Source organism: Malus sylvestris, chromosome 9 (assembly GCF_916048215.2).
Source record: "Malus sylvestris chromosome 9, drMalSylv7.2, whole genome shotgun sequence".
NCBI classification, from domain to species: domain Eukaryota; kingdom Viridiplantae; phylum Streptophyta; class Magnoliopsida; order Rosales; family Rosaceae; genus Malus; species Malus sylvestris.
In genome coordinates, this window is record NC_062268.1 from 27,140,640 (window position 1) to 27,160,917 (window position 20,278).

Below are 20,278 nucleotides of genomic sequence, written 5' to 3' on the forward strand. Positions count from 1 at the left end.
CAGCGAGATCTAACACATGCATGACGTTTTATCGGTGTGAGGACCCCCAATAGTTGCAAATCCGAGCCGATCTACACCACGCGCTTGTCTCTGCAGAAACCTGAAACCCTTCAGCTTTTATGTGTAATTTGTGTGTGGGCACATGTTCTCAATCTGTTGATATTGAAGGTATAACATGCATCCCTGCAGACCTAGAATGACTTTCACAATGTCGTGTGTTTTAAGTGATACATAACCTGGATCATGAAAATCAAAGTGTCATTAGTCTTTCTATTGTGAACTGTGCAGGACAACAATTTGGTCCCGGAACAAAGGGAGAAAACAGGACAGCTCGGACATCACAGATCCACCTCCCATACGAAGGTAAAACTAGTCCGGGCTGTGATGTGTCTTGATATGTAAAAATGATATTTATATCCCAACATGGTTTCATTGTGTTGCTCTGTGCAGTAAAGGTGGATCACTGATAGATCCGTGGGAAGTAAAGTGGATGGACAAACATCAGCTTCAATAGACAAAAACGGCACAAGCTTCTAAAAGCCCAGATCAGTGAATCTGGGAGGTAAAATTTCATATCCTTGCAAGTTGAATTGTTGTAGATCTGGTAATAATAGTTGTACTCAGTTCTGTGGTGTATGGATCTGTCATTTAACTGTGCTTCTCCTCCATGCATCGCAAAACTGAGCTACAGAAAATTAACTGCTTAAAATTATGTCTCTGTGCTGTATCTGCAACAATCTCCCCCAAACTTGCATCTGTGAATGACTTTTTATGTTGTCTGCTTTAAATTTCCAGCATAGTGTAGATGTGGTTGATGCAACAGTAGACTTGCTGCTGGGTGCAGGATTCCAGCATAGGACGTGCTTTATTTTCCACGTTCGCAACCTGCAATTAACCAAGATGCGTTAAAATAAAATAAAATCAACTAAAATCAACTGGGTAAATAAAATCAACCTGCAATTTTTCATTTTAGATTTTTTCGTTTTTTTTTCTTTTCTTTTTTTCAATTTTTTTATTTTTTATTTTTGTTAAAGTGAAAATAAAAAAAATAAAATAAAATAAAATAAAATTAGGAAAGAGTTTAGAAACATTGGGTTGCCTCGCAATAAGCGCTTTATTTTAAGTCTGTAGCTAGACGTTTCAGAACTCCGATGGCTAGATCACTGGTTCCTTCAGAGTTGATGACTCGCCTACACCATGTTTCTCTATGCATGGTTTTAGTTGTTGTTTGGTAACCTTCAATGAGAAATCTGTGCCCTTAGCCTTAATGTCCACATTACCATTCTGAAAAACTTTAGTAACTAGAAAAGGGCCTTTCCATCGAGACTCTTGTTTCCTTGGAAATGACTTGAAATCTGAACTTAATAACCACACTTTTTTACCAGGCTGTATTTTCTTAAAATTTGGGCTGCTTGGCAAATTTTCATGTTTTTTCATAGTGTTAATTGGCTGGTCATCATGTAGCACCCTTTGCTGCTGTGGTTTAGGACTTGTACAATCACGAGTTAAATTTGGGGGCTTTATGGACAGATGGTCAGTTGATAATCTGTTCATAAACTTGGCACTTCGTAAACCATCCAATGCATCAACACGCATGCATTCTTGCTTGTCACCTGAATGTAAGCTTGCTTCAAACAACTTGAAAACAACAGTTTGATCTTCAACCCAAAATGTTTATGTTCCGGCTTCAACGTCAATAAGAGTTCGGGCTGTTGCCAGAAATGGGCAGCCCAAAATAATGGGCGTTGTCAAATCCTCATCCATGTCCAACACCATAAAATCAGTCGGTAAATATAAATTGTCAACCTTCACAATAACATCTTCAATGACTCCTCTAGGGTAGGTAATTGAACGGTCAGCCAATTGAATAATACTGGAGGTTGGCTTCAGCTCACCTTCACCTAAAAGTTTGAAAACAGAATAAGGCATTAAGTTTACACTAGCACCTAAATCAATTAAAGCACTACTAAAATCACAATTTCCAATGGTGCAAGAGATAGTAAAACTCCCTGGATCTTTTTTCTTTGGAGGCAATTTATGCAATAAAACCGCACTGCACTGTTCTGTTAGAATCACTTTTTCGGAATCCACAAGCTTCTTTTTCTTTGTACAAACGTCCTTCAAAAACTTGGCATAAGATGGAATGTTCTTGATTGCATCAATTAATGGAAGATTAATTTGAACTTTAGCCAAAGTTTTCATGAAATCGGTCAACTGTTGATCTTTAGCTTTAGGCTTCAACCTTTTTGGATAAGGCATAGGAGGCTTGTAAACACGTTCTGCAGTTTTTGTGGTAGCTTCTGCAGTATTTTCGGATTTGTCTTGGGACTGACCAGAATTTGCAGAATTTTCAGAATCTGCAAAAATTGCAGATTTAGTTTGGTGCTATTCTGCTGCCCGCGAATTTCCAGCAGATTTTTCATGTTTGTTGTCATAACTTTTGCCAGACCGTAAAGTATGTACAGCATTGCATTATTCTCGTCCTCTTGGATTAGGTACTGTTTGACTAGGAAATGTACTCGGTGCCCTTTCTGAAACCTGCAAAGCAATCTGCCCAATTTGTTTTTCCATATCTTTCATTGATGCATGCAGATTTTGGATTTCTTGACTGGTAGTATTTGCTAATTTTTCAATTGTAACCTCCCAAGCAGCCTTAGGTGCAGCATGTTGATGTACCTGTTGTTGAAATTGTGGCCTAGGGTGATGATCTTTGTCCCACTTTAAATTAGGATGATCTCTCCAACCTGGGTTGTAGAAATTTGAATATGGGTCATATCTGGGACGCTGGAAATTATTAAATGCATTAACATGCTCTGCTGTAAAATCTGGACAAGCATCTTTATGTGGGCAGCTAAAAAAATCATGATTTGTCATGTTGCAGATGCTGTAGGCAGCTTGTAAAGGTTGCTGTACAGCAACCTGTGAACCTGGAATTCTTCGTAATAACATGTCGAATTTTGCATCAAGTCTTTTCTCCATTTTTTCAATTTTTGCTGTAACATATGGAGAACCGTTAGACATCTCAAAAACAGACCTAGATTGTGGCTGCTCAACTACCCACTGCTGTGTATCTGCTGCCATTTTTTCAAATAACAAACAAGCCTCTTGTGCATTTTTATCTTTGTACGAACCTCCGCATGAAGCGTTGACAAGAGTTTTTGTAGTCATATTCAACCCTCTGAAAAATATATGCATTTGATCAGTAGTGTTAATACCCGAATGCGGACATTTTCTAATCAACTCTTTGAACCGCTCCCACGCCTCATTAAACTCTTCATTTGGTTTTTGGGCAAAAGATAAAATTTGAGTTCTCATGTCAAGAGTCTTAGAAGCCGGATAATACTTGTTTAAAAAATTTTCACTAAGTTGAGCCCAAGTACAAATGCTTCCAGATGGGAGTGTGAGGAGCCATCTCCTTGCTTGATCTTTCAGAGTGTAAGGAAATAAACGGAGCTTAATAGATTCGGCTGAAAATCCTCTCACCAAAATATTTTTGCACCCCATTAAAAATTCTGCAATGTGCATGTTAGGATCATCAGATGATAACCCATGAAACGTAGGTAGAATATTCAACATGTGCTGCTTTATTTCAAATGTAAACCCTTCCTCCATTGCTGGATAAGTAATGCAACTTGGTATATTTGTGGTATGGGCTGTCAGTGAATCACCCAGGGGCATACCAGCTTCTGGAATTACAAATGCCATTTTTTCTTTGCTGTGCAGGTCTCCAGAAGTTAAAGACTGTAGAAAAATTACCTGCAGAGGAGGAACCCTCTGCAAAGTTCGCTCCCTGCGTTTCCTCCTTAAATTCTGCTCAAGTTCTGGATGAAATGGAATCAAATTCTGCACTGTTAAACGGGTGCTGACCATGCACAGATTTCTGAACTTTGCACTGCTGTACTGTTGTAATCTGTAAAAATAAAATAAAGATGAAATTTTTTTTTTTTATATGTATGAACATCAATAACTAATTGAAAATCTGATTAGTAGGGATTATTTTAAATAATCCCCGGCAATGGCGCCATTTTCTTGATAGGATTTTTACTACTCATGTGAACGGGCTTAAATCTCCTATTTTACTTGCAAGAATCTCAAGGTTATTGTAGTATAAACGGATCTCGCAAGGTCGTCTCCACAGGGATTATTAAATAATTCAAAACTAATCAAATTCCTTTTAATTATTGTAAAGTAGAAATTGAGGTGATTGATTTTATAACCTAATTAAAATAAAAACGAAATTAATGAATTAAAATAAACAATCTGCAATATTAGAGCTAGAGAGGAAACAGTTTTGGGAGAATAAAATTAAGAAAGCACTAGGGTTCCACCATCACCTAGCAATCCTATGAATTTTTACTAATTACTTATGATCTACACGTGCCACTTTGAAGGTTAGATTTTCCTAATTCATATTCTACTTGGAACCTCCAACATAGAACGTATATCTAACATACAACCCGTCCGGACGTTCGGATCAAATCTGAACATGAAAGACTCATTATGCTTTATGAAAATCCTTTGAAAAACCATGCAATCCTTAAGACGTGATATTCATCCTAAGTGAAATTACAATTATTAATCACAAGAAGCCAGCGTCAATTTCAGAGAACCTTCCGACCAAAATTGCATCAAATTACTTTTCTAAAGATCCTAATGGTGATCAGGCATTAAGACAATTAGATAGTTTTTATCCCGGTGATTAACAATTCAAAATATGCATGCGATCATAAGCAATTAAATAAAAATCACATATTCATGCTAAGGCTCAAGGCTTCGCCCTAGCAAAAGAAATTAGTTACGCATATTCATAATTGAAATCATAGAAAATATTATTAAGAAAATGATTGAAAACACCTTCAAGTAGAAAATCTCCAAAACCCTAGCACTTCTCTCTGTCTCCAAAATTGCATAAAATAAAGCGTAGTCTAAAATTGTAGAAGGCCAAGCAATATATTTCCTTAACCCCCACACAAACCCTCATCCCCATAAAAAAAACATAACCCTAAATTAAAATGGTAAAATTCATCCAAAATCTAAACAGCCACGTTTTTTGACCCATAAGCTGCTCCAAAACTGGCCCAATATAGCTGGATTTAATTTTTGGAATATTCTAAACACTTCTCCAGAAGGCCACGAACCCATCCGAGGTCATCTTGGGCTCCAAAAACGCAATTTAAGCCCAAAAACGTCATTTTCCAGCACTGCGCACTGCTTCTTTATTTTATCGCCAGAAAATAACGGCTTGGTGGAAAAATCCCAAATTTTGATATGATCAAGCTAAGTGACTCACGAATGTCCTCCAATTGGAATTACTCCAAAATGCGTCCATTTGGTCCTGTTTTGCTCCAGAGAAAGTCGAAAGTCCTATATTGAAAATACAATTCAAAGTATCAAAATTCTTCCAATATATTAACCAAAATATACTATGATTAGGGTAAAATATATAATATAAAATCTACTCATCAGGACGCATTGTTATATCTAGCCAAAAGATTAACAGCGAATAAGATGTCGGGTCTAGTGCATTGAGCCAAGTACAATAAAGCCCTAATTGCACTTAGATAAGGAACTTCGGGTTCCAAAATATCTTCCTCATCCTCTTTTGGATGGAAGGGATCTCATTTAGCATCTAGAGTTCGAATGACCATAGGTGTACTTGAAAGCTTAGCTTTATCCTCATTAAAACAACGCAACACCTTTTAGGTGTAGTTCGATTAATGTACTAGGATTCCATCTGAACAATGCTCAATCTCCAGGCTGAGGTAGTATCAAGTTTTCCTAAGATCTTTCATCTCAAATTCCGATTTCAAGTGCGTAGCAATTTCCTCAAGCTGTGCGGGAGTCCCAATGAGGTTTATGTCATCGACATAAACTGCAACGATTGTAAATCCGGAATGTGACTTCTTAATGAACACGCATGGGCATAATTCATTATTCACATAACCCTGACTTGTCAAATATTCACTCAGACGGTTATACCACATTCACTCGGATTATTTCAATCTGTAGAGTGACCTCCTAAACCTAATTGAGAAAATGTTCTGTGGTCTAAAACTATTTGAACCAGTCAATGGAAGTCCTTCTGGAACTTTCATGTAGATTTTCGTATCTAGATCCCCATAGAGATATGTGATTACAACTTCCATTAGCTGCATATTCAGTTTTTTAGAAACTACCAAACTGATAAGGTAGTGAAACATTATAACATCCATTACGGGGGAATACGTCTCCTCGTAATCAATCCCAGGGCGCTAAGAGAAGCCTTGCGCTACGAGGCATGCTTTGTATCGCACTATTTCATTCTTCTCATTATGCTTCCTCACGAAAACCCACTTGTAGCCAATGGGCTTCACGCGTGGTAGTGTAGGAACGATAGGTCCAAATACCTTATGTTTCGTGAGCGAATCGAGTTTGACCTAGATTGCTTGTTTCTAGTTTGACCAATATGTTCTATGTTGGCATTCATCAACGAAACGTGGTTCAATGTCAACGCTAAGCATGATGTCAGTAGCTACTGAGTACGTAAATGCATCATCGACGATCAACTCATTCCGATTCCAAACCTTATCCAATACTGTGTAGTGGACCGAAATCTCATGACTCTTGGGAGACCAGCATGTTTCATATGAAGCATCACTGTAATATAGAATAACTTTATGCGTTGGAACGGATGAGTAAGTGAAGGTCGGATTCAAACTAGGGTCACTAGTTGGTGTTGTTTTCCTCTTCCAAGGTTGTGGATCCTTTGAACCAAGGGGTCTGCCACGATACAGGGTCAAAGAAAATGATTGACTAACCACCAATGTACCTTGTCGCATGGAAGGTGTGGCCTCCCCACCTTCGGGGATGATCCAGCCTTCCTAGGCGGGTTGTTAACGTACGCAGTGTACATTTATCCTTGCAAGTGTGTTTGCAACAGGTATATGTGATCTTGTCACTTTTGCTAGATCATTAAAAGCATCCGGCATACTTTGAGCAATGCTCTGAAGATCTATAATTCGTCGTACTTCAGTTTCAGACTGAGCAGTGCGGGGATCTAAATGAGACATAGTGGGAGCATACCATGACAATTCACGGTGTTCTCGAGGAATCTTAGCATGTTTATCTCCCCCTAACAACCAGAAGACTGTCTCGTCAAAGTGACAATCCGCAAATCGTGCGGTAAAGAGATTTCCTATCAAGGGTTCTAAATAGCGAACAATTGATGGCAAATCATAACCGACATAGATTCCCATTTTTCTCTAAGGACCCATTGTTGTACGTAGTGGCAGCACTATTGGCACAAAAATGGCGCACCCAAACACCCGTAAATGCGAGATGTCATGCTCGTATCTAATGACCAATTATAATGGTGAATGTGGTTGGGTAACGGTGGGCCTCAGGCTAACCAGCATTGCGTGCAATATTGTATAGCCCCGGGCAGATACCGACAGTTTGGTTCATAACCAAAGTCCGAGCTATTAGTTGAAGGCGCTTTATGAAAACTTCTACCAAACAACTAACTTCCCCACTAGACATACCTAGAAAGAAATTGATTGAATTGGTCACATGCATAAATATAATTCCATTCATTCAATTAAGCAAATCGAGAAATAATATCCATCACATAACAATCCATAATTCCAAAAAAAAACAAAACCAAACAAATTATTCCAAATACTTAGAAAAATTGTTCAAAATTAAGCCATTAACCTAGAAAAATAGGGGGCAAAGGCCAGCCACTCCTAGTGGGTTCGACCACTAGGGCTAAACACCCTAAAACATGTCTAATTTATTCATCCATAGGAGCTGACTCCTCCTAAAAATTCGATATCTCCATTGATGTAGTAGCATCTTCCAGATGATTCACATGTGCAAAGTTTGACTCACGACGAGGATGATATTTAGCAATAGTTTCAGGGTAGCTCGGCATACGCGTGACCAATGATCCCTTGATCCACAATGATAGCACATGTCCATTTCGGTGGAAGCTGACTAAATGGGAGCTTTTCCCTTGTTCTTGAAGTTTAGGGCCTTATAGGCAAGTGGTGGACGCTGCTAGGTCACATTTCCTCCCTTAGGTGCAACACTTTATTGACCTTGGGCCCGTGGTTGGGGTTGCCGCCCATTACCATTACCATGACGGTTCTTTCATCATTTATGGCTGCTAGAATTGCTCGTATGTGCTTCAGGCGTGGCGTTCGAGCCAGTGGGTCGAGATTGATGATTCTTCATCAAAAGTTGGTTTTCCTTTTCAACGAGAAGTAAAACAGAGATCAAATCCAAAAACTTGGTGAATTTCTATGCCTTATATTGTTGATGCAGGACAATATTAATGGCATAGAAGGTCGAATAGGTATTCTCTAGGAGATCTGATTCGCTTAGTTCCACTTTACAGAATTTCAGCAGTGAGTGGATTCTACAAACTTCAGAGTTGTATTCATTCACAGACTTAAAGTCTTGCGAGCAAAGATGCTGCCAATCGTGTCTTGCTTTAGGAAAGTAAATGTTTTTCTGGTGATCAAAACGGTCGACCAAAGAAAGCCAAAGGGTGCGTAGGTCCTCCTCAACAAGGTACTCAGTCTGCAGTGCATCATGGATGTGTCTTCGAATGAAGATTATTGCATTGGCCTTTTGAGCTTCGTCGAAAGGTTTGTCGTCAGCAAGTGCCTCGATGGTGGCTTTAATACCTTTTGCAGTCAGATGGAGCTTCACGTCTTGCATGAAAACTTCGGGTTTCAAATGCACTAAATATGAAACTACAGGTTCAATTTAGTTTTTATGAACGATTAGTTCATAAAGGAGAGGTTCCTGCAAGAAACACAGAATGCAATATGTTGATTTAAGTGTAGTGGATTTGAGTTTCTTCAGGAACTCAAGTGTGAAAGCTTTGTTACTATGAAAGTATGTCAATGGTTCAAAGTATACAAATAAATTATTGAATCGTTAATATCCAAAAGTGATCTTTAGGTCAATAATTTTGGATTCATTATTAGATTAAGGGACTGCATGTCACTTTTAATTAATTCAATAAATCGGGTCATACAGGGTCGATTGTGGAAGCAAAATAATGGTATTGGTTCGAAAAATATAACACAAAAAGTGATTTGGGCTCTAGTTGGCTGCAAAAGGCAGACCACGGGCCGAGTGCACAAAGTAAGCCCAGCAACCAAGGCTGCTAGCTTGTGGGCTATCACATGAAAAGCCCAGCTAAAGTTGGAGCCTGGTCATTAGGTTGGGGGAAGGAACCCAGCCTACTAGGCTGGTAGGTTGGCTATGGGCCTGGACAAAATCAAGGCCCAGCAACTGCAAAAACTTGCTGCCAAGTCGGGCCAAGTAGCTGGTGGGCTCGGAGATTCAGGCTCGTCGAAACTGACCCCAGGCCAAAGCCTGGTTACTGCATGCAGGAGCAGTAAGCCTAAAGGGCTGCTACGGTGGTCCATGCAGCTGGGTTTCAGGCCAGCGACTGTGCATGGGTTGCCGACGGTGGTGCCACACCATGTTCAATTTTCTTTCCTTTTTTTTTTCGAAATTTCTAGAGTTTAGGAAACCTTGAATTGCTTCTAATTTATTAATATGTTTTGACTCACAATTCCATATAGCAATTTAATTACGTAATGCATGAAACAAATATATATGTTGACAAATATAAGAACATATACAATATATATATATATATATATATCGTAAGGAAAATATAAACACAGAGGGGTTCATGCATCATGGGGAATGTTTTCATGCTTCGTGGACGTTTCAAATATCTTCCTTTATTTTAAGCGTACATGATTAGCAGAAAACAAATACAAGCCTTTGAATTTTGTAGAAGCTAGCCTCATCCTACGATATGTCAAATCCTTAGCTAATCTAAGGGATGAGAGAGAAAGAGGGAGGCTGTCGATATTGAGGGAAAAGAGAGAGTGATTTAATTGTGAGGTGTGTTTGTATCACCCCATTGTGCCTTTATTTATACTAGTAAGATAGGCAAAAACCTTACCCTTTTAGGATTACATCACTTAATAGTTAATCAACTCCTAATAGGAATATAATATACATTCCTATATCTACTAAGATTTACACAATTACATTCTTATTATAAATATGACTGCAACAGAATCATTTTTTTCTTTATCTTTTTTTGCTTTGGTCCTTAAATATCATTTTACAAGAGGGTAAATTTAATATTAATTTTATTTTTTAAAAAAGGTGGGTGAAAGAGATAAAAATGAGATGAGTTCATCAGCGTTCATGTTGATAGTAGTATTGCATATTACCAAATTGCCCTTTATTTTGGGCCGAAAGAGTAAAAAGAGAAAATATCACAAAATCACTCAAGAAAATATAAAGATTGCCATTTGTTTTGGACCGAAGGAGGAAAAAGATACTTTATTGCACAAATGAAAAAATATATACGAGGGACAGATGGAGGGATGCAGTTGCAAGGATGTCAAAATTGCAGAGCGAGAGAGCGGGTGATGTCTTCCGGCGTCCGGGAGAGAGAGAGAGAGGGCGTTTTGGAGCACTGTAAGGGCGCGAATGGCCTTGACAAGGTCGTTCTCAGAAAGGTTCGAGGCTCTTCCTCGGAGGTACCAACCACCACCAACCCTTCTCTTTCTCCGATCCTTTTTCATGTTCTTCAACATTTCTGCTCCTTTATACGATTCTGATTTTCCTTTTTTATTGTCGTTGATTTATTTGGTTCTTGATTATTTCATCTGTCCTTTGTCTAGGGAATGCTGTTGCATTCTGTCTTGATTAGCATTTGAAACCAAATTTTCAATTTAATTTATGTAAAATTGTCTCCGGATTTTTATATTTATTGAGTTTTCTTGGATATAGGATGAACTTTGTGTGTAATTATGGCATTGCAATTTGTATGAACAATAACAGATAGAATCATTGAAAAGGAAAAATTGAAAGCTAAAAGTACAACTAAGTAATTTTCATTTTCAACCCGGCAATGTTTGGTTTCAGTAGCTATTTTCTTGCATTTGTATAGCTGTTTTGACGTTTTTCTTAATTATGATTAGCTTCGGTTTATGATTAGCTTCGGTTTCTCGAAATTTCTTATTAGTTGTGCGAGGTAGTTGTTCTTTAGCTGAGATTGTTCTAATCTTCTTTTTTCTAAGTGTATTATGTTTTTGAATATTCTCTTTTTGTACGTCAAGTACATATTAGCAGTAGCTGTGTGCTACTTTGAGTATGTAACGTATGTAACCATTACACCGAAGTTATGGTGAGATGGAATTCCTACTGGGATTCTTTATGATGAAGAATAATGGGTCAACTGAGAACATGCTTCCGGACTCAGTTTCTAGTGTCCTCAATAGATGAAGGATTTGAAACATCTTATGGCATTCAAATGAGGATAGATTCTTTTTTCTTTTTTGGTTATAAATGGGTTATGGGATTTTGTTGAATGTCTCGTTAGTTTCTCTGCAGTGAACTCAGATACAAATATGTGAGATACCACTTCTATTAATAGTTGTCATCTGATAAATAACAAAAGAAAAAGATGTGAGGAAATAAAAGGGAAGTCATGAGAGGTAAAAGGATAGTAGTTGAATTAATTTGAAGTTTTTCTTGCTTAACAAGAAAGTGCATCACCGGTTACTACTTTATCCTGTTATGTACAGATATTTGCAAAGTCATGTGCCTTTTACTTATGGGTCCTCTAACCCCCTTGGTTGTCAAACCTATTTATTTCTAATTTCCCACAGCAGATGAATATTTTCTGGGCTTTGTTCTCTGTTTGTGTTCCTATGCTAGTGCGTGAGCAAAGCAGGCTTTCATTGATTTGCTAACGTGCTGGAGGCCATGTCAAATAGCACCACTAATACTGTCTTGACAGTGTTGCCTTATGTAGTTTTATCATTTTGTTATTTAGAAGAGAAAGTATTTGTTTCCTTGACTAGATTGATGTAGTAAGAATTTTTTTTATTGTATTCCTTATTCAATCTCGTGTATTCTTCAAATATTGGGCTTTACCTTGAGTCTCTCTGGGTGTTCTCTCTCTGTTTTGTGCAACATTTCTTGGGTTTGACAGAAAGATTACTGACAAACATTGTTTATACTTCTGAAACAGGCATATTTGTATGGGGGTCAAGTTACATCATGGAAAAATGAATATGGGGAGGATTTGCTTTTCGTTAGTAGCAAGGTATCAGATTTCAGTACAGATTATCTAATGTCATATGTAGGGTTTCCATCATAAAGGTGCTTCATATTTGTTGCCATCATAAAAAATGCTTCTTGCGTGTGTTGCTATCATAACTCTCTAGGGTTGGATGTTTATGACTTTAGGGAGATGTAAGTTGTCATATTGGTTGAACATTGTAACATTATGTCAGATACAGATTCTTTATTTTGTCTATTGAATTCCTTTATCTCTTGCTTACTTTAATCTACTTTAAATTATCTTCTTAGGAAACAATAAGAAAAGTAAACAATAAAAGTTGGATCAAATTCTAGGCCAGTGTCCATTATATTCTCATTATGTTTGATTAGTGAGAAATGAATAAAGCCCATAACTCTGAAATTTGGTAAAGGTCATGGAGCATGCTATTATAGAGCAAACTATGAAGACAATTATTAAAAAAAGGAAGCACATGTTTTAAAAAAGCAACAGCTACTGAAAATTGGAAGTTGGGTGGCCTTGGGAAATGCTATCTTCCCATTCACCAATTATTTTCTGTGACCTTTTATTTCCTTTCCTTTTTATAAATTATAAATAAAGTCCATTTTTCATAGACTATTTATTTTTGAGAAAGTAAATAATCAACGATGGCGCTTCAGACCTCCACCTATTCTCTGACAAATGTTGCCTTGTTGTCTCTTGCCTCTCTCTTTTGCTGTAAAGCTCTAAGATAATGAAGACAAATTGAAAAGGTTAGAGGGAATGTGGAAAATGGGAATGATTTTGGAAAGACATGAAGTATGGGGAAGTTTTACATAGTCTTGCAGCAGTAGGAAGATGAGTTTTGTGTGGAAGCTTGCATAGTAATCCTGTTGCAGCCATATCATGGTACTCCGGGCTTATTGTGAGTAGAAAACAGAGAGACCTCATTGTAGCTTCGAGAGGACATATAACTAAAAGAACCAAACTCAGATGATGGAAATTAGGAGAATGGATGTTGAGAATATGTCAGTTCCACCTCCCATGTCTGATATTTGGTTTTAGTAACTAATGCTTACTGATCTAGCATGGCTGTGAGTTTTTTCTCCCACCTTTACTAATATAAATTCTTACTTCTTGCAGGCTACTTATAAGTCTCCTAAGGCTATCCGTGGTGGAATCCCAATATGTTTTCCTCAAGTAGGAGGCCTTCATCTCTATATCTACTTCCATTTGCTTTGGTTACTTTCCTATTTATTTGTTTTGAACACTCTCTCTCTCTATAAGGATGGCTGGCTTTAATACTCATTGGGCTTTTAAGCCTTTTGATTTTAAGTTGTCATACAACTTAAGTTAATGGGCTTGACAGTTTGAAGCCCATTAAGCCATGAAGCCTAATACTAAGTACTGGTTTGGTACTGAGGTGCTTTTATAAAAAGTGGGTATAAAAAAAACTAAGCTAAAAAAGGTGTTTGGTAAACACTTAAAAACAGCTTATTTTCACAGTTTTGGGTGAAAAAGAGATGAAAACGTGAAGTAGCAAAAATGAGCTTATTCTCACTGCACAGCAGAAAAAGTTTTTTTTTCAAGCACAACAATACCAAAACAGCCCTAACTCAAGGTCGGATACGAACTTATTCGTTTGATTAATTAATTAATTAACGTATTAATTAATACTAGCCATAAACAATTAAACCGTTTAATTGTTCTTACTCAACTATGTTATTTTTTTAATCTCTACCCTACCTTACACGGTGTACGATCCATTAGGTTCTAATTAGCGAGGCAGTGGCAATTAGAAATTTTACTAATCGATGTGGATTGAAACTTTCTTTCAACTCTCCCTTTGATAAAGATTAGTGATTGCTAATCTTCAAGGGCTTCCACCAGCCATGAGTGACACCTAGCAGTAAGTCATGGTTACACAAGCTAAGCAGAAGAGGTGGAGAACCTTTTCAGTTTGGAATTATAATGCAATAAGGTCCTTCTCGATATTGATACTCTTTATGACATTGTTTGGTTGATTAGGTCTACTATCAAATGTGATACTCTTGTCTATATGATTACTGTAAATGCGATTTGGAACGTACTTCCTAAATCATATTCATTTGTTGTGGCCAGAGACTCTTGAATCATATCATAGAGTATTCTCTTTCAACGGTTTGAAGGACACTCACATGCCTTTGTGAATAAATCAGTGATCCCATCAATGCGTGGAGCAAATCTTAGGGTTATGACGCATTGTCAAATGATCAAAGATGTACCCACAAGACAATTGTGGTGTCTTAGGTCAAAGAATTACTTAGCATTATCCCAACTAGTGAGTTCTCATATGACATTAGCACGAGAACTTCAGTTTGATCGTGTTCAATGAATTCACTCCCTATTAAGCACCTACATACTTGCCTTGGTGTCTTGCACACCAATTGCTAGAGACCAATCAATCTCTATTCAGAGAAGACATAGTACGTATTGTACCTACACACTTGCCTTGGTGTCTTGCACACTAATTGCTAGAGACCAATCACTCTCTATTTAGAGAAGACAGCACATACTCATCTAATCGGATTGTCAATACCCAATTGGCAATCCGATGATCAGGAACGTATAGGATATGCTTAAGAAAAAGGTAGGTCTAATAAATCTAACTTCTTCATATTACATTCTCTTTATTACATATTCTTTGGACTTATTGTTTAGGCGTACAACTTTTCATGAGACGACATTAAACAATAACTTTTGCCCGTAGATTACACTAAATTAGTTTAATGTGTGAAATATCAGTTAAGGATCATCTCATGGTTGGATATTTTAGGGCACATTTCCAGCAGTAAGGTAGCCTGCCATTGTTTCCCTAGTGGCTGGAACAGTTTGTGCTCTTGTACACACACACACACACACACACAACCCACACACACGTCATACATGGTTATGTAGCTATCTTGCATAATCAGTTAATTAAAATACTACTCTATGATCAAGTGTTAGATTTTAAATATGTTAACTCCTCTTATCCATACTTTTTAGGGTGATGCTATCCACACATCCATTTTTACCTTTCAGGCACCCCTCTCAATTTTCGGCCGTCAGATCAAAAGAATTGAAGGAGTCAGTGGACAAAAATTAACAAGGGTGTGTGAGAAGTAAAAATGGGTGTGTGAATAACACTACACATTTTTTGTTGCTGGATACTTGTTTGGTGAATTCTAATTATTCCTTGGTTAAGTAATGATGTAATTGCAATTACTTGCAGATATGAATTTCGCCTTAGGGTAACTTTGGGACCTGGAGGGGATTTGATGTTGACATCTCGCATCCGAAATACAAACACTGATGGAAAGTCATTTACATTCACATTTGCCTATCACACCTATCTGGCTGTAACTGATATCAGGTTTAAAGATACAATTTTTTGCCGTTGTTTGAATTGTTGAACTCAAATATTTTAGCATTCCTACATAGTTTTCTTTGACCAGAACCGGAAGGCACAGTAGACATATGCTGTTATATTGCTCAGCGTTTTTATTGTTGTTTAAGCATTATAAAGCCATATTTTTTTTAAATACCAGGTTGTAATTCCTGTCGGATATCGAATGGTGAGACTGGAAGTGGTAAAATGATATGTTAGGGTAACATTCCTCCGATAGGTTTAAGTTTTGACTTTTGATATGCATGGTTGCCACTCCATTTCTGAACATTGTAAGACATATTCTGGTAGCCAGTAATCTTATATTGTAATAATATTAAGGAATTTCAGGGGAAATTTATCACACATTTTTCTGTGACATGCAAGTATGAGTGCATACAGGTATGGGTTTATTACATTATGGAGGTCCCTGTTTGAAATTGTGTAATGATAAATAAACTACATCAGTCATGAGAAACCTTTCTCTTGAAATATGGTAGTAGCCCTACCTTTCTCTTGAAATATGGTAGTAGCCGTGTTGGAGGTCCATTGCTTACTGATGATTCAATGGAAAATTCCTGGTGTTTTCCCAAAGGTGTTTATTCCATCTTCCTTTGAAAGTATTTGTCCCTTTTTTTCTTAATTAGTAGTAGAGCAGTAAATACTTTAATTACTGACAGAATTTAATAAAGTATAACTATTATTCGAATATGGATATTCCATATATGAATTTCATAGTTGGCATTTCTTCCGTGTGTCAGACACCTGTTTAATGCATACCTATGGATGAATCATGCCAGACATGGTATAAACCCCTTTGGAGGCCTCTCTATGTGCTTCTAATCTATGGCTGGAAAGTTTTCCTTTCTGTTGTTTGTGCATCAAAATAATCCATCACCCCCTTTGGGGCATCTGTGCATCAAAACAATCCTTCTCTGGAAAGTATTCCTTTGTGTTTGTGCATTGATTGTCATGTTGCTTTTATATAGTGAAGTGCGGGTAGAAGGACTGGAGACACTGGATTATCTGGATAACCTGAAGAGTAAAGAGCGATTTACTGAGCAAGGGGATGCAATAACATTTGAGTCTGAGGTTAGCGTTTGTCCTTATTTGGGATTGGTGTTTTCCACTGTTGTTTTGGTTCATTTTTATGTTTATTTGTTGCTGAATGATGCTTTTTTATTGTCAAGGTGGACAAAGTTTATCTCAGCACGCCTACAAATATTGCTATTCTGGACCATGAAAGGAAGAGAACATTTGGGTTAAGGAAGGACAGGCTTCCAGATGCTGGTGAGTTTTGATCAGTCAATGTTCTTTGGTACAAAACTATTATGTCAAGGAACTTATCAAAGAAAATCTGCAGTTTTACACATGCAGTTATGAGGTTTTCAGACTTCTAAAAGAATTAACAAGAACACATCTTTTATCTATGGCTAGATATTAAATTAATTGAGTAAATGCGGAACGAAAGCATCTGCGTGTTTCGTTAAAGGGCTTATGGCATACAAAGCAAAATTCATCTTTTGTGCTAATCAGATTGTCCTTTCCGTTGCAGTTGTCTGGAATCCGTGGGATAAGAAAGCAAAGGCAATTACTGATTTTGGGGATGATGAGTACAAGAATATGCTGTGTGTCCAGGCTGCTTGTGTGGAAAAGCCTGTTGTAGAATGGAAAGGAAGGCAGGAACTGTCTGCTGTCCCTTCCAGTTACTGCCGCGGACAACTTGACCCACGGAAGGTACTGCTAGGCGGTTAAGTGATGAGCCATTTTGATGCATCTCTTGTACAGGTAAATACTGAAATACAATATGCATTTGGTACTTCCATTATCAGTTTGAGGATCATCGTCCTAATAGATAGGACTGCACATGCATGGCGAGCGTGTGTTTGAGGTTTGGCAGGCAATTTTGGTTGGATGGCAGACTTATTTCAAAGCCAAATTTGTTAATTTCAAAGCCAAATTTGTTATAACGAGTTTCATTGGATATTTGATTGATGCAAGAAGACGAAGAAGGAAGAAGGCGAGTTAAAGACAAGTTAATATTTTGAACATCTGTAGGGACTCGCAACAAAAGAAACAAAGAGAAGAAAACAGAAGGCATATTCGCTCCCCCTTCCTTTTCTGGCCCTTTACAATACTCCTTTTAATCGAACTTTAAACCGAGATGATTGTGTTCTTTTCTGTCAATGTGTATTTTGTACTTTTTAAACGATGTTTCTTGCAATGCTCTTATATTTGGAAGAGTAATGTTACCAAACACCTGATGGATGGGTTCTTTTGCAAGATTTTGCACTATGGTTTAGTTTGTTTCATTGATGATATTAATCTAATAGAAACAAAGACATAGGGAACGGGTTATCTACTCTTAACGGTCAAAGCAAACCCTTTCATTTCGAATTAAAGAATTCGGATTTTAATTTTTTGGAGGGGAAGTTTCTGTTTAACTCCGCCGTGTAAGTTTATCTTACATTGCCGGTCCCAAGCCCGGATAAAGGAGGAGGGGGAGGGCGTCAGGTAGTCGACAGCCGGCACTCCATGATCACGTCGAATCCTTATGAAAATGAATCCAGAACGAAATCGCGCTAAAGTTAGGGCTTCACCCGTAAGTGGCGCGCTGTGTGGCCTGAGCACAGTGATAAGTGAGCAAGGGTCGCTGTATCTCCATCGGCACCTGGATGCAGTGTTAAATGAGCAAGGGGGCTATAGAAACTTCTTTTCGAACGACTCCACTCAAAGTTGTTTGGGAGCATATGCTCCTATCAACTTTACACGGGACACACAAAAGAAGTACTTTGATCCTATTAGACGGGGAAGGGTGAAGAAGCTATGACAGAATGGTAGAGTTCAAGAGAGCAAAATGCGTTTAGGAACGTGGAATATAGGAACCTTGACGGGAAAATCTATGGAAGTAGTAGAAGTTATGGTGAGGAGAAGGATAAATATTATGTACCTACAAGAAACTAAGTGAGTTGGTCGTAAGGCAAAGGATCTAGAAAACTCAGGGTTTAAACTATGGTATTCGGGCACAAATAGAACGAGAAACGGTGTTGGCATCATCGTGGACAAGACCTTGACATAAGATGTTGTAGATGTCAAGAGGGTAGGAGATAGAATCATGGCAATCAAGATTGTAATAGGACAAGAACTTATCAATGTGATTAGTGCGTACGCACCTCAAGTAGGGTTGGATACGAGTTCGAAGGAGAAATTTTGGGAAGACCTTGGAGACTTGGTGCAAGGAATTGCTCAGACGGAGAAGTTATTTATAGGAGTAGATTTAAATGGACACGTGGGCAGGGAGACAGGCAACTATGGAGGTTTTCATGGTGGCCATGGTTTTGGGGAGAGAAACGAGGATGGGGAAGCTATCTTGGATTTTGCAATGGCATATGATCTCTTCTTAGCCAACACCTTCTTTAAGAAGAGAGAAGAACATGTGATCACCTACAAGAGTGGGTCGTCAAAAACACAAATAGATTTTCTTCTAATGAGGAAAGGGATCGTATAACTTGTAAGGATTGCAAAGTTATACCAGGAGAGAGCGTGGCTAATCAACATCGCTTGTTGGTGATGGATGTACATATCAAAAGAGTGAGAAAAAAGAACAAGACTTGGAAGTGCCCAAGGACTAGATGGTGGAATCTAAAAGAAGAAAAACAAGCCATTTTCAAAGAGAAAGTAATCACCCAGTGTGTGTGGGATAGAGAGGGGGAAGCTAACCAAATGTGGGATTCCATGGCTAGTTGTATCCGAAAAGTAGCAAAAGAGGTATTAGGAGAGTCCAAGGGCTTTGCCCCACATCAAAAGGAATCTTGGTGGTGGAATAAGGAGGTACAAACAAAGGTGAAGGCTAAGAAGGAATGTTGTAAAGCCTTATACAAGGATAGGACCGATGAAAATGGTGAAAGGTATAGAAAAGCGAAGCAAGAGGCGAAGAAAGCTGTGAGAGAAGCTAAGTTAGCGGCTTATGACGATATGTATAAGCGACTAGATACCAAAGAAGGAGAGTTGGATATCTATAAACTAGCTAGAGCAAGGGAAAAGAAGACAAGAGACCTAAACCAAGTGAGGTGCATCAAGGATGAGGATGGAAATGTTCTTGCTATAGAGAATGCGGTTAAAGACAGATGGAAAGGTTATTTTCATAATCTTTTCAATGAAGGACATGAAAGGAGTGCTTCTTTAGGGGAGTTGAGTAACTCAGAAGAGTGTCGAAACTACTCTTTTTATCGTAGAATCCGGAAGGAAGAAGTGGTTGTAGCTTTGAAGAAGATGAAGCATAGAAAAGCAGTAGGCCCAAACGATATACCAATCGAAGTGTGGAAAGTTTTGGGAGAGACAGGTATAACATGGCTTACTGACCTTTTCAATAGGATTTTGAAAACGAAGAAGATGCCAAATGAGTGGCGAATGAGCACTTTGGTGCCTATCTACAAGAATAAGGGCGATGTACAAAATTGCATGAACTATAGGGGTATTAAGCTAATGAGTCATACAATGAAGCTTTGGGAGAGAGTCATTGAGCATAGATTGAGGCAAGAGACACGGGTTTCGGACAACCAATTCGGGTTCATGCCAGGGCGCTCAACCATGGAGCCAATCTATCTCTTACGAAGATTGATGGAAAGATATAGAGATGGGAAAAAGGATTTACACATGGTCTTTATAGATTTGGAAAAAGCGTATGATAGGGTCCCAAGAGACATTCTTTGGAGGATTTTAGAGAAGAAAGGAGTACGAGTAGCATATATCTAAGCTATACAGGATATGTATGAAGGAGC

General features: G+C 38.1%; 1 long non-coding RNA gene, 1 other non-coding gene and 1 pseudogene across 2 annotated transcripts; all 3 read left to right on the forward strand.

Moving 5' to 3' along the window:
- On the forward strand, positions 1-904 carry LOC126583082 (uncharacterized). Its single transcript, XR_007609664.1, has 3 exons — positions 1-168; positions 289-363; positions 451-904. It is a non-coding gene; the product is annotated as an uncharacterized LOC126583082 (long non-coding RNA).
- Positions 905-3,213: 2,309 nt separating this feature from the next.
- Positions 3,214-3,318, forward strand: LOC126584018 (small nucleolar RNA R71). Its single transcript, XR_007609940.1, has one exon. It is a non-coding gene; the product is annotated as a small nucleolar RNA R71 (small nucleolar RNA).
- A 7,043-nt stretch (positions 3,319-10,361) lies between these two features.
- LOC126583076 (putative glucose-6-phosphate 1-epimerase) lies at positions 10,362-17,780 on the forward strand (annotated as a pseudogene).
- Positions 17,781-20,278: the final 2,498 nt, after the last annotated feature.